Genomic DNA, 17,907 nt, shown 5'->3' on the forward strand with positions numbered 1-17,907 from the left:
AGGGTAAGGGTCACTAAATCTTTTGTTTTTGCACCTCAATCTGTCGGAGCCAATTGCTTAAAAGCTACTACTAAACTTTTAGCTTAAAGGCTTCTACCAAAAAACTCATCGCACTAGAAAAAGCAAGTCCCCATAGCTTGGTATCTAAATAAATATAACACGCGAACGCCGTTAAGAACAGGTTCGGAAAATCAAGTAGGTTCGGACCATTAGTTTTTATTGGACGGTGGACCTTTGATCCATTTCAGATGGTTCAACCTACAACCTGCTTTAGCTCAAAATAACTCTATGAAGTTCACTCTACAAATTAAATTCAGTACTCATATAGTAACTAAGGCTCAGGAATTGTTCATAAAGTAATTAAGACAACTCAAGAAAATTAATAATGATGATAAGTTTTAACTCAAAAAAATATATTATCTGGACCGTTTGGTTGGTTCATTCGTCGACATTCCCAATCAAAGTGTTCTTTTGATCAGCGATGGTACTCTCGTAAGAATTATTGGAGTTCTCTATCGGAACCAAGACAATTTTACTCGAGTGGGTTGTTATCGGACAAATTGCGAATATCAATTTGGTTCCAGACCAATTTTTTGTCAACTTTACTGCACTTGGTAATCCGTTCTTCTGATATTCTGATTTTTTAATTTTAGTTGCTGCGTTAAACTTGAGCATAACATGGCTAATTCGAATTTTTCAAAAACACCATTTCACATAAAAGTCAAAATAAAATTTTAAGATATGAACGACTGATACTTTTTAGTTAGAAAAAAACCTGAATTTGCGCCTAATATTTTCCACTAGTGTAGCTGTAGTTTTCAGTCAAGAAATCCTTTGCGACAGTGCTGCTTAACGCAGAATCTTTCATAACATGTTTTTCTTTCGTTTTGATTTATTTTTGGTGAAAGTATATAAAATGGACCTGTAAACCAGCGGAGTTTCACTCAGCGAAGTTATCAGTTTTAAGGTAAAAGGAATTGATAGTTGATTCCGAGTCTGGCATTTAACTCCGATACTATTAAGGAGAATTGAAAATTGTAAATTCAAAAATTTTATTTGTTTTTGTTCGTCGCCAGGATTATTATAAATTACGGGCATGAAAAAAAAAGATGTCAATCACAACTTGAACATCATTTTTACAAAAGTTAACAAATCAAATTCAAATTCAAACAACAGTTATTACGTTGTCCACTACCTCGTCATTAAACAACAATTGTGCCAGTCGGTCATATTTGGGAAATTGAACTTGATTTGGAATTTTAATCTTGATTTCGGGGACAAAAGTTATTTTTGAAAAATTCGAATCGACCATGTCATGCTCAATTCTTGAAAATTAGAAGTTAATTATATCAGAAGAAAAGTATCAGAAATGCAGGAAAATTGATGAAAATTAGTCTAGAATAAAATTTCTGTTCGCAATTTTAGTGCAATCAACAACTCGAGTAGAATTGCTTTGTTTCTGATAGAGGAGAACGCGACAACTTACGAGAGTATCATCGTTGGGCGAGAGAGTATATTGATTGGGCAGGCGGACGAATGAAGCTGCCCAATGGTTCAGAAGATTAAATTTATTGATAAAAAACAACTTAAAACAAAGAGAGTTGCTATACTTATTTTAATTATCTGATTCTAGAGTCGCGTCACTATATGAGTACTTAATAAAAATTATCGAGTGCATTATGCATGATTATGTTGAGATACAACAAATTTTAGTTTGATCCATCTAAAATGGATCAAAGGTCCGCTGTCTATTAAAAACTAATGCTATACTAGAGCTTTCAACCCTGTTTTTAGTGGCGTTCGCGTGTTTTAGGTATTTAGAGACCTAGCCATGGGGGCGTTCTTATTTCTAGAGTGGGGGGTTTTCTGGTAGTGGCTCTTAAGCGGTAACATGATTTGTATCCTCATGTCTTACGCGAATCGAAATGGCTCCGACTGAATGAGGTATAAAAACTCAAGAGATAGTGTCCCTGACTCTTAAGCCAATGGTTATAGGGTCTATTTTTCTTAACGTCATTTGTGACTTGAGTAGACTATTGTTAATAATTGATTTATTTTTCTTATTATTTTTCAGTTTTGTTTTGTTTTATTTTACGATTCACACAATTTTTTTTTTCTAGAACGTATCATACTTTCGTGGTCAAATATAGGACTGTCTGGCCATCATAGGTGGTGTGACAACCACAAAACGTGAGCCTATAACCCACTCTAGACCTCAGTTCGGGTTCACAAATTTTTCGGGGAAGGCATGCAGGTTTTTGATTTCCCTTTTTGAAAGTAATTTGAGCTCCAGTTAATTGCCGCACTTTGGATGCCAGTAGCTGCGATGAATTTCCTCGATATTGTAACGTTAGAATGGGAAGTGCGTATTTCGGCAATGACTATTGTTTCGGTTTTGGTGCAGAAATGTCCACGATTTTTTTTCCTTTTATTTTTTTCCGTATTCTTTGAGCATTTTTTTCCGGATAATGATTATCCAATCATTGTGTTTGATTAGCACCAAATGCCTGATTGAATTACTTCCACACTTAGGTTATCCCAAACACCTGATGAACTGCTCCCTCAATTGTATTTTTTTTGTACCGCAGAGGAGCATAATTTCTGAACTTCAGTTTTGTACTATTGTCAATGGGTATCTGATACCAATCAGATGTGACTTTTTTCTGTGAAACCCAATTCAAGAAATTTTTGCCAAAAAGTAAATTTCAAACGTTTTTGCAACTACGTGCATCGTCAGTATTTTTACAATAAACTAATTTAAATGACGATAAAACATCAATTTACAAATGTTAATTACAATAATTCACATACAATTTGGTTCTAAACCATCATAGTAAAAAAATTAGCCAATCACAGTTGATCTCTAAATTACTATTAAAATTAAAAAAATTTTAACCTCTAAAATTTATTAAACATTTAAAAATTATCTTGTCTGGAAGTTTCTGAGTCATAATTTCGGTTTAGACATGTACGTTTTAAACTAAAAATCAAAAATATTTTCGGACTAAATTTTCAGTGTTAACTCTCTGCTCCTAAACTCATCGCGCGTGTTCAAGCCCGGTTTCTGATTCCTGATATGTATTGCCTCTAGTGTTAATATTTTTGTTTGGTTGTTTGACCTATCTATAATTTCCCAACTAAGATCTGCGCTATTTCCCTCAAGTTGGCATTGCTGAAAGTGGAGGCCTACCGGTGAGTCTGCTTTATTATGTTCCTCAATTCTAGTGGTCAAATGTCGAACAGTTTTTCCGACATAGGTGGAAGTGTATCTACTACATGACAGTTTATAAACCACTCTTGACTTGAGGTCATCAGAAAATGTTGACTTCAGTGATTGTTAGCAAAATAATGGCTCTGATTACTGCTCTATATTGCACCATCAGCATTAAGGGCTTCACATCCTTTGGTGATTGAATTGACAAACACCTCTCACTATCCAGGGGCTTGCCCTTACCCTCGATGATCTTGCACAAGGCGTCTGAAGCCAACTTTGCGGAGCAATTTTCAGGGTACTGATTTTTCAGCCTTTGCGCCTTATTAGTTTCCATAGCCTTCTCAAATTGCTCCCAGCTAGATGTACTCCCAAAAACCCTGTGTAAAGTGCCCTGGATAACACTACGCTTATAATGAGTTGGGGCGCAACTTTTATAGTTCAGTATAGTCACTGTATTTGTTGGTTTTTGATACCAACTGCAAGTTACACGCGTACCCTGCGATACATTTATGTTCAAATCCAGGAATGGAAAATTTACCTCCGAAGTAGTTTTCTCTAGAGTGAACTGCAGATTTTGATGAAGAGAATTGGCGGCATTGAGAAGACAACTCGGCTCCCCTCTGACTGTTCTAACAATTTCATGCACATACCTGAGGAACAATTTCACTTGGGGAGTATTCTTCTCCTTGTTCTTAGCTCGGCAGCAACTTTCACAGTCCCAGACTATCTCGGTTATTGATGCGTATACGTCATCGGATATTTTTCCGCGTTTATTTGATACCAATTTCGGCAACTCTCGCATTCAACCTCCTTTGATCTAAATGTGACTTTCCTGCTGCAACATGGGCAGAAGCCGTTTTTGTCTTTAATTTGCTGTATCTCCGTTCCCACCGGCATTTCTTGTCTTAGATCAAACTCGTACTCTTTCAGCCATAAGTTTCCCAAAATTGCAGCGAGGGACGCGCCCATTGCTAAACCATCAACTTGTACATACCATGAATCCTTACTAAGGAAATATACTTTGCTGACTTCCATATTCAAAAGCCTTTTCATGGTTGCTCATTGAATTTCAGGAGGAGACTCCTGGCTGTACAGCTTCTGTAAAGCAATTTCAATTGCCTACTTCAGGGGAACGTTTGTGTGCAAATTTTTCACATAAGGAGATATTATGGTTTCATCCGGATCTAGAGCAATGTTTTCAATTGTTTCTCTGGCCTCTTTAGTATTGGTTTCTATATTGGCTCCACCGATGTAGCCAAAAAAGTTTGCAAGCATTTTGTTAAGATTCTCCTACAAACTGCCTGGAAGTGATAGTACGGGTCATAGGGGTGTCTCAGCCTTGCGTACCTTAGCTAAACCGTACAAACGAGCTCATTATGCAAAAACCAAACCCCTTATCAAAAGGCACAGCCAGCAACCCATTATCGTTGAGATACTTCCTCGTTTTTTCAACGGCTTTGTCTCTTGGGGTTTGCCTTACGTTTTTTGCATATGCCTTTGCCGCGGCTTCTATTTCACATAAAGTTTCACCAGATGTTTTTTGTTTTTCCAACTGTCAGAGGAAAATGTCGATATCCGGCAAAAAATGTGTTTCGTTAAATTTGTCTCTAATGGGATGCTTCGGGCCCATTGATAGCACTTCATATACCCATCCAGGCAGTTCCATGTTATCAAGTACCTTGACTGATTGCTCATTTCTCACCCCAAGAGGTTTATCTTGTCTCTCGGACAGTTTTTCTAACTGAAAATTTAGTCCCAAATTATTTTTGATTTTTCATTCAAAACCAAATTTACTTGCTTATCAAAGAAGGCAGAGTTCCTCTGATTATCCGGTTTCTCAATATTAAAGTGCAATTTAGGTGTAGTTTATTCGCTGCCTGTAACACAATCTGCCAGTAACACAAGCTCTGGGTCACCACTCACAGTTCTCACAATATCATCAACTTATTTTAAGAAAAGTTTAACTCCCACTTCAGATTGATCATTTTAACGTTGCTCTCTGCATGCCTTGCAACACAAGACTGTATCAAAAATGATTGCACATTCGGATTACACTGTTGATACCAATTCAAGCAAGCTTTGACATTGAGGGCAAACATCATTTTGGTCTTTTATTGGATTACTTATTTGTAGTACCACCCTTTTTAACACTGGTTCGTACTTTTTTAGCCACAAATTGGCTAAAAAGACAGCAAGGGAAGCTTGCATAGCTAGACCGTCTTTTTGTATATACCACAGATTATTGCATTTAAAGTGTAATTTGCCTACTCCCATTCAGATAACTTTCTAATTCAGATAACTTTCTCTCAGTCGGTGTGCAAAGTCCGTTTAAATTATTGTAGATAATTGTTTTGCTTTGTGCCTCGTGAGTTTATTATTTTTGGCCTGCAAAACAATGACTACTTTAGTTCTGGCCAGTGTTTAGCTCAGAAAAAATTAACAGGAAGAATGAGTTTGGAAAAATGTGTGAGACTAATTAACTTCCATAAAATTGCAAATACCTGTAGATACGCTGAAATTTGTGATAAACTGTCTGAAAAACAACCTAATACTTGATTTTTTGAAGCTTAGGGTCACCGAAAACGGGTTTTTTTCCTAAAAAGCGATGCAATTTTTTAGTTGAAAATGCTATCCTTTTAGACTTCAAGGGCTTTAAAGGACAGAAAAATGTTTTATTAGATGGTGGTGCCCAACAATTGTTGTAAAAGAACTCAAATCCAGAGAAAAAACAAAAAAATAACGCAAATATAATGGAGTGCAGGCTGTGTTTTTTAAAAAAGGATTAGTTTTTGCATATTGACGAAAAAAACTCACAGAACAAAACTGGAACAATTATTGAAATCAGCTCAATTTTTTTGAAAGATGCAACCACTGATGTTGAGATGCTGAACCTTGAGTTAGATTCGAACAAAAAATTACTTGCCATGAACAACAAAAACGAAAAAAAGTGATCATATATAATCTAGGATGAGATGAGCTTGTGGGCAACCCACCAGATTGAACGGTCGAGCTAAGGTACACGAGACTGAGATCATCATACGAACAGTTTGTAATTTTTCCGATTAGCTACTATGAAAACTTAAATAGCAAGTTTGCAAAATTTTTTGACAATATCGACGAAGCTAACACTAAAGAGACAAAGAATCCAATGAAACCACTGCTCTAGATCCGGATGAAGCAATAGTATCTTGACGTAAAAAAAATTAAACACCAACTTTTCCCTTTAGGAAGCTATTGAAAAGGATTTACAGAAGCTGTACAGCCAGGAGTCTCCTCCGGAAAATCAAAAACTAACACTGAAAAAGTGTTAGAATATGGCGTTTTTCATGTGTAATGATTCACGGTTTTTTCTTATTGATGGTCTAGCAGTGAACTTTTCAATGTGGTAATTTTTGCAAACTCATGTCTGAAAGAGTATGAACTCATTTTGAAACAAGAAATACTGGTGGGGGCGCTGCTACAGCCAATGTATGACCAAAATGATATGTGCAATTTTTGCAGCAGAAAAGTTTAATATAGATCACGGGTGTTGAGTGAGAGAGATGACAAAACTGGTATCATCTTAAATTTTGAAGACCACGCAATGATTTATACATATCAAAAGCCAAAAAAAACTGGTCCACTAGTGTAGTTTTAGTTTTTCATCAGGGAATTTTTTGCGACAGTAGTGCTCAACACAGAACCTATCATAACATGTTCCTTTTTCATTTCAATTTGTTTTTGGTCGAAGAATACAAAAACGACCTGTAAATCAGCAGAGCTACGCTCACTGAAGTTATCGACTTCAAGCTAAAATGAATGTAACAGCCGTCCGCTTATGTAACATATGAGCTTAAGAGAAATAGGCCCTATAACCATTAGCTCAAGGGTAAGGGTCACTAAATCTTTTGTTTTTGCACCTCAATCTGTCGGAGCCAATTGCTTAAAAGCTACTACTAAACTTTTAGCTTAAAGGCTTCTACCAAAAAACTCATCGCACTAGAAAAAGCAAGTCCCCATAGCTTGGTATCTAAATAAATATAACACGCGAACGCCGTTAAGAACAGGTTCGGAAAATCAAGTAGGTTCGGACCATTAGTTTTTATTGGACGGTGGACCTTTGATCCATTTCAGATGGTTCAACCTACAACCTGCTTTAGCTCAAAATAACTCTATGAAGTTCACTCTACAAATTAAATTCAGTACTCATATAGTAACTAAGGCTCAGGAATTGTTCATAAAGTAATTAAGACAACTCAAGAAAATTAATAATGATGATAAGTTTTAACTCAAAAAAATATATTATCTGGACCGTTTGGTTGGTTCATTCGTCGACATTCCCAATCAAAGTGTTCTTTTGATCAGCGATGGTACTCTCGTAAGAATTATTGGAGTTCTCTATCGGAACCAAGACAATTTTACTCGAGTGGGTTGTTATCGGACAAATTGCGAATATCAATTTGGTTCCAGACCAATTTTTTGTCAACTTTACTGCACTTGGTAATCCGTTCTTCTGATATTCTGATTTTTTAATTTTAGTTGATGCGTTAAACTTGAGCATGACATGGCTAATTCGAATTTTTCAAAAACACCATTTCACATAAAAGTCAAAATAAAATTTTAAGATATGAACGACTGATACTTTTTAGTTAGAAAAAAACCTGAATTTGCGCCTAATATTTTCCACTAGTGTAGCTGTAGTTTTCAGTCAAGAAATCCTTTGCAACAGTGCTGCTTAACGCAGAATCTTTCATAACATGTTTTTCTTTCGTTTTGATTTATTTTTGGTGAAAGTATATAAAATGGACCTGTAAACCAGCGGAGTTTCACTCAGCGAAAATATCAGTTTTAAGGTAAAAGGAATTGATAGTTGATTCCGAGTCTGGCATTTAACTCCGATACTATTAAGGAGAATTGAAAATTGTAAATTCAAAAATTTTATTTGTTTTTGTTCGTCGCCAGGATTATTATAAATTACGGGCATGAAAAAAAAAGATGTCAATCACAACTTGAACATCATTTTTACAAAAGTTAACAAATCAAATTCAAACAACAGTTATTACGTTGTCCACTACCTCGTCATTAAACAACAATTGTGCCAGTCGGTCATATTTGGGAAATTGAACTTGATTTGGAATTTTAATCTTGATTTCGGGGACAAAAGTTATTTTTGAAAAATTCGAATCGAACATGTCATGCTCAAGTCTTGAAAATTAGAAGTTAATTATATCAGAAGAAAAGTATCAGAAATGCAGGAAAATTGATGAAAATCAGTCTAGAATAAAATTTCTGTTCGCAATTTTAGTGCAATCAACAACTCGAGTAGAAGTGCTTTGTTTCTGATAGAGGAGAACGCGACAACTTACGAGAGTATCATCGTTGGGCGAGAGAGTATATTGATTGGGCAGGCGGACGAATGAAGCTGCCCAATGGTTCAGAAGATTAAATTTATTGATAAAAAACAACTTAAAACAAAGAGAGTTGCTATACTTATTTTAATTATCTGATTCTAGAGTCGCGTCACTATATGAGTACTTAATAAAAATTATCGAGTGCATTATGCATGATTATGTTGAGATACAACAAATTTTAGTTTGATCCATCTAAAATGGATCAAAGGTCCGCTGTCTATTAAAAACTAATGCTATACTAGAGCTTTCAACCCTGTTTTTAGTGGCGTTCGCGTGTTTTAGGTATTTAGAGACCTAGCCATGGGGGCGTTCTTATTTCTAGAGTGGGGGGTTTTCTGGTAGTGGCTCTTAAGCGGTAACATGATTTGTATCCTCATGTCTTACGCGAATCGAAATGGCTCCGACTGAATGAGGTATAAAAACTCAAGAGATAGTGTCCCTGACTCTTAAGCCAATGGTTATAGGGTCTATTTTTCTTAACGTCATTTGTGACTTGAGTAGACTATTGTTAATAATTGATTTATTTTTCTTATTATTTTTCAGTTTTGTTTTGTTTTATTTTACGATTCACACAATTTTTTTTTTCTAGAACGTATCATACTTTCGTGGTCAAATATAGGACTGTCTGGCCATCATAGGTGGTGTGACAACCACAAAACGTGAGCCTATAACCCACTCTAGACCTCAGTTCGGGTTCACAAATTTTTCGGGGAAGGCATGCAGGTTTTTGATTTCCCTTTTTGAAATTAATTTGAGCTCCAGTTAATTGCCGCACTTTGGATGCCAGTAGCTGCGATGAATTTCCTCGATATTGTAACGTTAAAATGGGAAGTGCGTATTTCGGCAATGACTATTGTTTCGGTTTTGGTGCAGAAATGTCCACGATTTTTTTCCTTTTATTTTTTTCCGTATTCTTTGAGCATTTTTTTCCGGATAATGATTATCCAATCATTGTGTTTGATTAGCACCAAATGCCTGATTGAATTACTTCCACACTTAGGTTATCCCAAACACCTGATAAACTGCTCCCTCAATTGTATTTTTTTTGTACCGCAGAGGAGCATAATTTCTGAACTTCAGTTTTGTACTATTGTCAATGGGTATCTGATACCAATCAGATGTGACTTTTTTCCGTGAAACCCAATTCAAGAAATTTTTGCCAAAAAGTAAATTTCAAACGTTTTTGCAACTACGTGCATTGTCAGTATTTTTACAATAAACTAATTTAAATGACGATAAAACATCAATTTACAAATGTTAATTACAATAATTCACATACAATTTGGTTCTAAGCCATCATAGTAAAAAAATTAGCCAATCACAGTTGATCTCTAAATTACTATTAAAATTAAAAAAATTTTAACCTCTAAAATTTATTAAACATTTAAAAATTATCTTGTCTGGAAGTTTCTGAGTCATAATTTCGGTTTAGACATGTACGTTTTAAACTAAAAATCAAAAATATTTTCGGACTAAATTTTCAGTGTTAACTCTCTGCTCCTAAACTCATCGCGCGTGTTCAAGCCCGGTTTCTGATTCCTGATATGTATTGCCTCTAGTGTTAACATTTTTGTTTGGTTGTTTGACCTATCTATAATTTCCCAACTAAGATCTGCGCTATTTCCCTCAAGTTGGCATTGCTGAAAGTGGAGGCCTACCGGTGAGTCTGCTTTATTATGTTCCTCAATTCTAGTGGTCAAATGTCGAACAGTTTTTCCGACATAGGTGGAAGTGTATCTACTACATGACAGTTTATAAACCACTCTTGACTTGAGGTCATCAGAAAATGTTGACTTCAGTGATTGTTAGCAAAATAATGGCTCTGATTACTGCTCTATATTGCACCATCAGCATTAAGGGCTTCACATCCTTTGGTGATTGAAATGACAAACACCTCTCACTATCCAGGGGCTTGCCCTTACCCTCGATGATCTTGCACAAGGCGTCTGAAGCCAACTTTGCGGAGCAATTTTCAGGGAACTGATTTTTCAGCCTTTGCGCCTTATTAGTTTCCATAGCCTTCTCAAATTGCTCCCAGCTAGATGTACTCCCAAAAACCCTGTGTAAAGTGCCCTGGATAACACTACGCTTATAATGAGTTGGGGCGCAACTTTTATAGTTCAGTATAGTCACTGTATTTGTTGGTTTTTGATACCAACTGCAAGTTACACGCGTACCCTGCGATACATTTATGTTCAAATCCAGGAATGGAAAATTTACCTCCGAAGTAGTTTTCTCTAGAGTGAACTGCAGATTTTGATGAAGAGAATTGGCGGCATTGAGAAGACAACTCGGCTCCCCTCTGACTGTTCTAACAATTTCATGCACATACCTGAGGAACAATTTCACTTGGGGAGTATTCTTCTCCTTGTTCTTAGCTCGGCAGCAACTTTCACAGTACCAGACTATCTCGGTTATTGATGCGTATACGTCATCGGATATTTTTCCGCGTTTATTTGATACCAATTTCGGCAACTCTCGCATTCAACCTCCTTTGATCTAAATGTGACTTTCCTGCTGCAACATGGGCAGAAGCCGTTTTTGTCTTTAATTTGCTGTATCTCCGTTCCCACCGGCATTTCTTGTCTTAGATCAAACTCGTACTCTTTCAGCCATAAGTTTCCCAAAATTGCAGCGAGGGACGCGCCCATTGCTAAACCATCAACTTGTACATACCATGAATCCTTACTAAGGAAATATACTTTGCTGACTTCCATATTCAAAAGCCTTTTCATGGTTGCTCATTGAATTTCAGGAGGAGACTCCTGGCTGTACAGCTTCTGTAAAGCAATTTCAATTGCCTACTTCAGGGGAACGTTTGTGTGCAAATTTTTCACATAAGGAGATATTATGGTTTCATCCGGATCTAGAGCAATGTTTTCAATTGTTTCTCTGGCCTCTTTAGTATTGGTTTCTATATTGGCTCCACCGATGTAGCCAAAAAAGTTTGCAAGCATTTTGTTAAGATTCTCCTACAAACTGCCTGGAAGTGATAGTACGGGTCATAGGGGTGTCTCAGCCTTGCGTACCTTAGCTAAACCGTACAAACGAGCTCATTATGCAAAAACCAAACCCCTTATCAAAAGGCACAGCCAGCAACCCATTATCGTTGAGATACTTCCTCGTTTTTTCAACGGCTTTGTCTCTTGGGGCTTGCCTTACATTTTTTGCATATGCCTTTGCCGCGGCTTCTATTTCACATAAAGTTTCACCAGATGTTTTTTGTTTTTCCAACTGTCAGAGGAAAATGTCGATATCCGGCAAAAAATGTGTTTCGTTAAATTTGTCTCTAATGGGATGCTTCGGGCCCATTGATAGCACTTCATATACCCATCCAGGCAGTTCCATGTTATCAAGTACCTTGACTGATTGCTCATTTCTCACCCCAAGAGGTTTATCTTGTCTCTCGGACAGTTTTTCTAACTGAAAATTTAGTCCCAAATTATTTTTGATTTTTCATTTAAAACCAAATTTACTTGCCTATCAAAGAAGGCAGAGTTCCTCTGATTATCCGGTTTCTCAATATTAAAGTGCAATTTAGGTGTAGTTTATTCGCTGCCTGTAACACAATCTGCCAGTAACACAAGCTCTGGGTCACCACTCACAGTTCTCACAATATCATCAACTTATTTTAAGAAAAGTTTAACTCCCACTTCAGATTGATCATTTTAACGTTGCTCTCTGCATGCCTTGCAACACAAGACTGTATCAAAAATGATTGCACATTCGGATTACACTGTTGATACCAATTCAAGCAAGCTTTGACATTGAGGGCAAACATCATTTTGGTCTTTTATTGGATTACTTATTTGTAGTACCACCCTTTTTAACACTGGTTCGTACTTTTTTAGCCACAAATTGGCTAAAATGACAGCAAGGGAAGCTTGCATAGCTAGACCGTCTTTTTGTATATACCACAGATTATTGCATTTAAAGTGTAATTTGCCTACTCCCATTCAGATAACTTTCTAATTCAGATAACTTTCTCTCAGTCGGTGTGCAAAGTCCGTTTAAATTATTGTAGATAATTGTTTTGCTTTGTGCCTCGTGAGTTTATTACTTTTGGCCTGCAAAACAATGACTAATTTAGTTCTGGCCAGTGTTTAGCTCAGAAAAAATTAACAGGAAGAATGAGTTTGGAAAAATGTGTGAGAATGGGAGGAATAAGGCTTGCTGCTTCGGATGACAAAATTGATCCTTTTTCAACTGATAACTATCAAAAAAATGTTGTCTAAGCACCCTCAGCGAGCCAAATTTGCAGCTCCAAATCCAGAAAAGTTGGACAGTTTATTCGTAACCGATCTTGACCTATACAAAGCGATAATGTCCTTTCCGAACGGATCAGCAGCAGGTCCTTATGAAATAGTTCCTCAAATTTTTAAAGATCTTGTTAGTAAGTCGAATGGCAGTGCAGGACTTAATTTTCTGAAATCGCTTAATAAGCTGATAAACCTCTTTGGAGATTGCAAAATACCCGAACCCCTAAGACCTTTCTTTTTTGGCGCAAAGCTTCTCGCCCTCATAAAGATAGACGGAGGGTTGAGACCGATTGCCATAGGCAACACGCTGAGGCGTATCGCGTCTAAATGCGCTGGAAGCAAGGCCCTCTCCGAGCGACAAAATTTTTTCGGAAACATACAGGTAGGATGCGGTACCAAACGAGGAGCAGAAATAGCTGCGCACTCGTTTCGAAACCTAATTGAACGGGGAAACGGACTTTATCCTCCACGGTCATTATCCTCCAGGCGATATCCTCCACCATTATCCTCCATTTCTCAAACAGGGACTTTTTCCTCTCATTTTTATCCCCCAATTTTATGAATTTGGATGTTTTCCTCCAATTAGTAAATTCAGTCAAATTATTAGATTATATCCAATATTTGATGAGATTATATCCAATATTTGATCATTTCAGACAATAAATGGAACTTCCTGATCATTCCGCGTACGGGCAGCCCAATTATATGAAACAAGTTGACTTGGGAACATCTGAAGACGAGCTTTCCTGCAATGAAACAGTTTACTTTGAGGAATTTGAGGGTGAACCTAGAAGTTCCACGCCAATAATTGTTGATAGTGACGTTGAAGTACCCGAAACTCCAAGTACCATTCAACCCGACGAAGAGAATGACGTTTTTATCGACCTTCCTAGTCAAGCTAAGAAAGGGGGCAATTTGGTAGCAGAAGTAACTGGATATGTCTATTCGCATAAGAGGTCTAATATTTGAACATGCACGGTTCGCACTAAGGAGGTTCGCTGCTACGCCGCCATTAAGAAGGTCGATGGGAAGTATCAAAAATTAGGCCACCATAAATGCGAGGCTAGGCCTGGTATAGTTAAGAAAAAGAGAATTGCTTTTGAGTCTAAGAAGCTAGCAAAGTCGCAGCCTTTCAAATCAACGAATGCAATAATTGACGATGTTCTTGTTGATTTAGCCGATGAGACACCATCTGGAGCACTTGCTAAGAAAGACTCTATCAGGCGATGTGTTAGTCGAGTTCACCAAGAAAACCGCCCGAAACATCCTTTTGATCTGACGTTTAAATTAGAAATTGACCACGTCCCGAGTAATTTTTTGCGTGGTGATATTCGTTCAGGCGATCGCCGACATCTCCTATTTGCAACAGAAAATCAAAAAAGTCACTTAAAGATGCGTACTCTTCTGGTGAAACGATCCGCACGTTCCTCCGGAAGGTATTGTCTCTACCGTTGCTTCCCAGTGAATTGATACGTCGGGCATTTAAACTTTTGAATCAAGAGGCAAAGACCTTCAACGACAATCGTCTCGTAACGTTCATGGAGTACGTCCGAAAGCAGTGGAATGACTCGAAAATGTTTCCACCTGAGACCTGGTGCCAGTTCATGAAAGGTACTCGCACAAACAATGATCTTGAATCATGGCACCACCGCATCAAGCGCGCCATGAATCCGAATGTAAATTTTTATTTTCTCGTGCAGGTACTTTTCAATGAGGCACAGTTGGTTGAAATTAATTTGCGGATCCTGTCTGTACAGGAGAGCCGAAAAGGCTATGTGGAGAAGCAAAAGCTTTTTTTCGAGGTTTGGAATGCTTTCATTGAAGGCAACATCAGTGCCGGAACCATGCATGGTGGGTGCTCACGGCTTGTTGGATGTCCGAGTAATTTGTAATTTTGCTGTTTATTATTGCCCTCATTCTTCTGTTTTAACGATACTTTCTTCTAATACATTCCAATTTGATAATATATTCTATCCCTTAATCTCATTATTTTAGACATTTTAGTACCAGATTCTGATCACTCACCTCACAAAAGCCTTTACAACCTATTTTCAAAAAAATATTAGTTAAAAAGTTACCCTCAGTGGTCTGAAACTATGATTTTTAGATTCAGCGTCTTTATCCTCCAACATTTGGCGGATAAAGTCCCTCGGAGGACTTTATCCGCCATGGAGGATATCGCCTGGAGGATAATTACCGTGGAGGATAAAGTCCTGTACCCATTGAACGCAGAGACAATCCAAAATCCACTGTTTTTTTTTACAGTGGATTTTTGATTGTCTCTGCGTTCCTGTACTCTAAATGAGAAGAGAGAGAAGGTGAACTCAGCAAGGTGATCCTGAAGACCCACCCCTTTTTGCGGAAACAATTCATTCACTAGTCAAACAGTTGCAGTCGAAAATTAACATCTGGTATTTAGATGGAAATTTAGCCGACGACTATAAGGTAGTACTCCGGGACCTTACAAACATTCTGAAATTGCAACAAATTTACGGCCTGAGCTTGAACACTGAGAAGTGCGAACTTTGTTTTTTGGGACCGACTACCAGTACACAGTATAATTCAATTTTAACACAATTTCGAAAAAAATGCCCCAAAATAAAAAAAAAACAAAAGAAGAACTCTCAAAAAACTAGGAGCTTGAAAAAATCTCGCATGTCATTGACAAACTAGACTCCCATTATGGTTTTTACAGAACAAGCATATGCACTGAGGAACCCAGAACAGGCAGCTTTTTAAAACAGAGAATCTTCCTGGCAATACAGATTGCGAACGCCGCTTGCGTACTCGGAACAATAAATGACAAAATAACTTTCGACGAAATTTTTTATTTGTAACACTTGTATATTATATTTTCTCGTGTCGAGTTGCGTGTTCTTCTTGAAGAAACGTAACCCGTATCGATTTCAATTGAAAAGGACTTCAACACTTGTCATCTTCTTTTACCATTATCACTTCCATATCTAGAAAATTCCAAGGGTTTTGACTGGAGTACGTGATGAAGGGACTCCTGACTGTAACCTCGGTTACTATGATACTTTTGTCCGTCAAAACTGTCCTAAGTGTTTCTTGAAAAAACGTTTTGGAGTGTGAAAACTTGAATCTCCATTTCATTTTCTCCACCTGTATGCTTAAAAAAACTGATTCTTTTCTCTAAGCAATTCTTTTGTTTTAGAAATTGGATGTCTCTTGTGGATGTGCTAACCAGCTACTGTGAAGGAGTAGTAAGTACTGTTACGAGATGGTTGATCGATATTAATTTTCTCTAAGATTATCGACTTGTTATGCCCAAAGTTCATCACAGTTGTGTTAGCTCAAAGGTGGCAGCTCTGTAAAAGGGATGCAGCACCTGCATCAATCACCTTGGGTCTTTCTCATTATAGTTCTCCAGCTAATTATAGCCCCCATAATTGTAAAATCACAGTGTAGGAGGTCTGATATATTTTTTGAAATTATGCTAGAGGGGGCTATGAGGGGAAAGCCAGTTTATCTTTACTGATTTATCTTTTTTTTTTAAATTTTAAAATTATTACGGTATGTTTATTATTGTTTAGATTATTGGCTGCTCAGATGAAATTGAGACCCTTTCTGTGTTTGAATCATTTCGACGCTTTTCACAGCGCTGGTTAGTGAGTGTTTTTGTGTAACCATATAAAAAGCAATTTATAATCTCTGGATCACTGCATTAGTTGAACTTCTGTTTAGGATACCTGATCCGCATTGCTACCTGGGAAATAATGGTGTTATTACAAACTTCGAAGAAGGTTTACAATTCTTAGTTTCTGGTACGTGTTGTTTGTACAGAAAATTTTATTTAGCCATGTGATATTCAGAAAACCTTTAAACTTTGTGTAGAAGTTCTGGCGTGGACTGAAACTGAGTTTTTCGATACAATCAAAAAAATTCGCGAAGCAAGTGATGAAACTGATGTGCCTCAAATTAAATGCCTGGTAGGTTTGACTCTTTCCATCTTAGCCCCCAGCAAAAGATGAATCATCCGCGTTCATGTTTTAACTAACCACTAATGAGCTATACAAAACCTGAATGACAGCCGTTCACAGATTACCATGACTGTAGCCGTGTATTTTGGGCGTGCTCCATGCAGTAACTTATGTGCAGCTATGAGGCATTCAATCCCATTTCTTCCAGAAACTATATGGAAGAGGCGTAGCTTAAAATTCCCTGCATACCTTAATAGTGAACTAACTGATTATGCAAGTTTTAAGTCGTGATACAGCCCATGAGTTGAGTGGAAGCAAACTTCAGGCAAAAATCGATCAGGTTCGAATTGATGGCGCTTACTCTTTCAGTCTTCACTCTTAATATTTTAGCTACCCGTGTCAAAAATTCATTTGATACCGAGTTATACAGAAATGTTTGAACAAATTAGTTTTTTTTTCGGATTTATACGTCACAATGTATGAGGTTCTCAGTCGTCATCATTTTCATGATTTTTAATCCTTATCTTCATGTAGTTTTTCTTTCAGTATTCTACTCATTGTAGAGGCTCGTAGTGTTGTTCAAAAGAGTCCCCACAAAATTACAATGTAGTCAACGTAAAAACTGCTTGAGTGTCACTGGGACCGGTCGCGCTGGTATAGATAAGTGTTATATAGCGTGTCTTGCTATGATAATTAATGATTAGAAATGAGGAATTGTGTTTGAGAGTAATATAGGGATGCGCGGTCTAGGCTCTATATCTTCGACTCAGGGATGTGCTTGGTGATGTCTACCTCCTTCTCAGCTGAGTCTAAGCTGTTTGATTTATAAGAGTGAGGATTAATCTTTTAATTACTATTTTTGAGCTGTTTTACTGTAATGGCTCTCTCTCAATTAATGATTCAATTACTTTCTCATTGATTGTTTGCATTAAGTAAATATGAGTTTAACACTTTGTCATTGACATATAATGGCATTGATATTTAAGTCTAATTCGCACCAATTATGGTAATTAAAAATGAGTAACTCAACATAGGCGTGAAGCGCTATGTGACACTTACACACCTGTTGATTGTTCCCTGGCGGCTAATAACCAAGGGAGAAC

The 17,907-nt window shown here is 37.2% G+C and overlaps 1 long non-coding RNA gene across 1 annotated transcript; it reads left to right on the top strand.

The window, feature by feature from the left end:
* Positions 1-16,035: 16,035 nt before the first annotated feature.
* LOC134845286 (uncharacterized) lies at positions 16,036-16,814 on the top strand. Its single transcript, XR_010162737.1, has 4 exons — positions 16,036-16,087; positions 16,418-16,488; positions 16,569-16,648; positions 16,719-16,814. It is a non-coding gene; the product is annotated as an uncharacterized LOC134845286 (long non-coding RNA).
* Positions 16,815-17,907: the final 1,093 nt, after the last annotated feature.

Source organism: Symsagittifera roscoffensis, chromosome 4 (assembly GCF_963678635.1).
Source record: "Symsagittifera roscoffensis chromosome 4, txSymRosc1.1, whole genome shotgun sequence".
NCBI classification, from domain to species: domain Eukaryota; kingdom Metazoa; phylum Xenacoelomorpha; order Acoela; family Convolutidae; genus Symsagittifera; species Symsagittifera roscoffensis.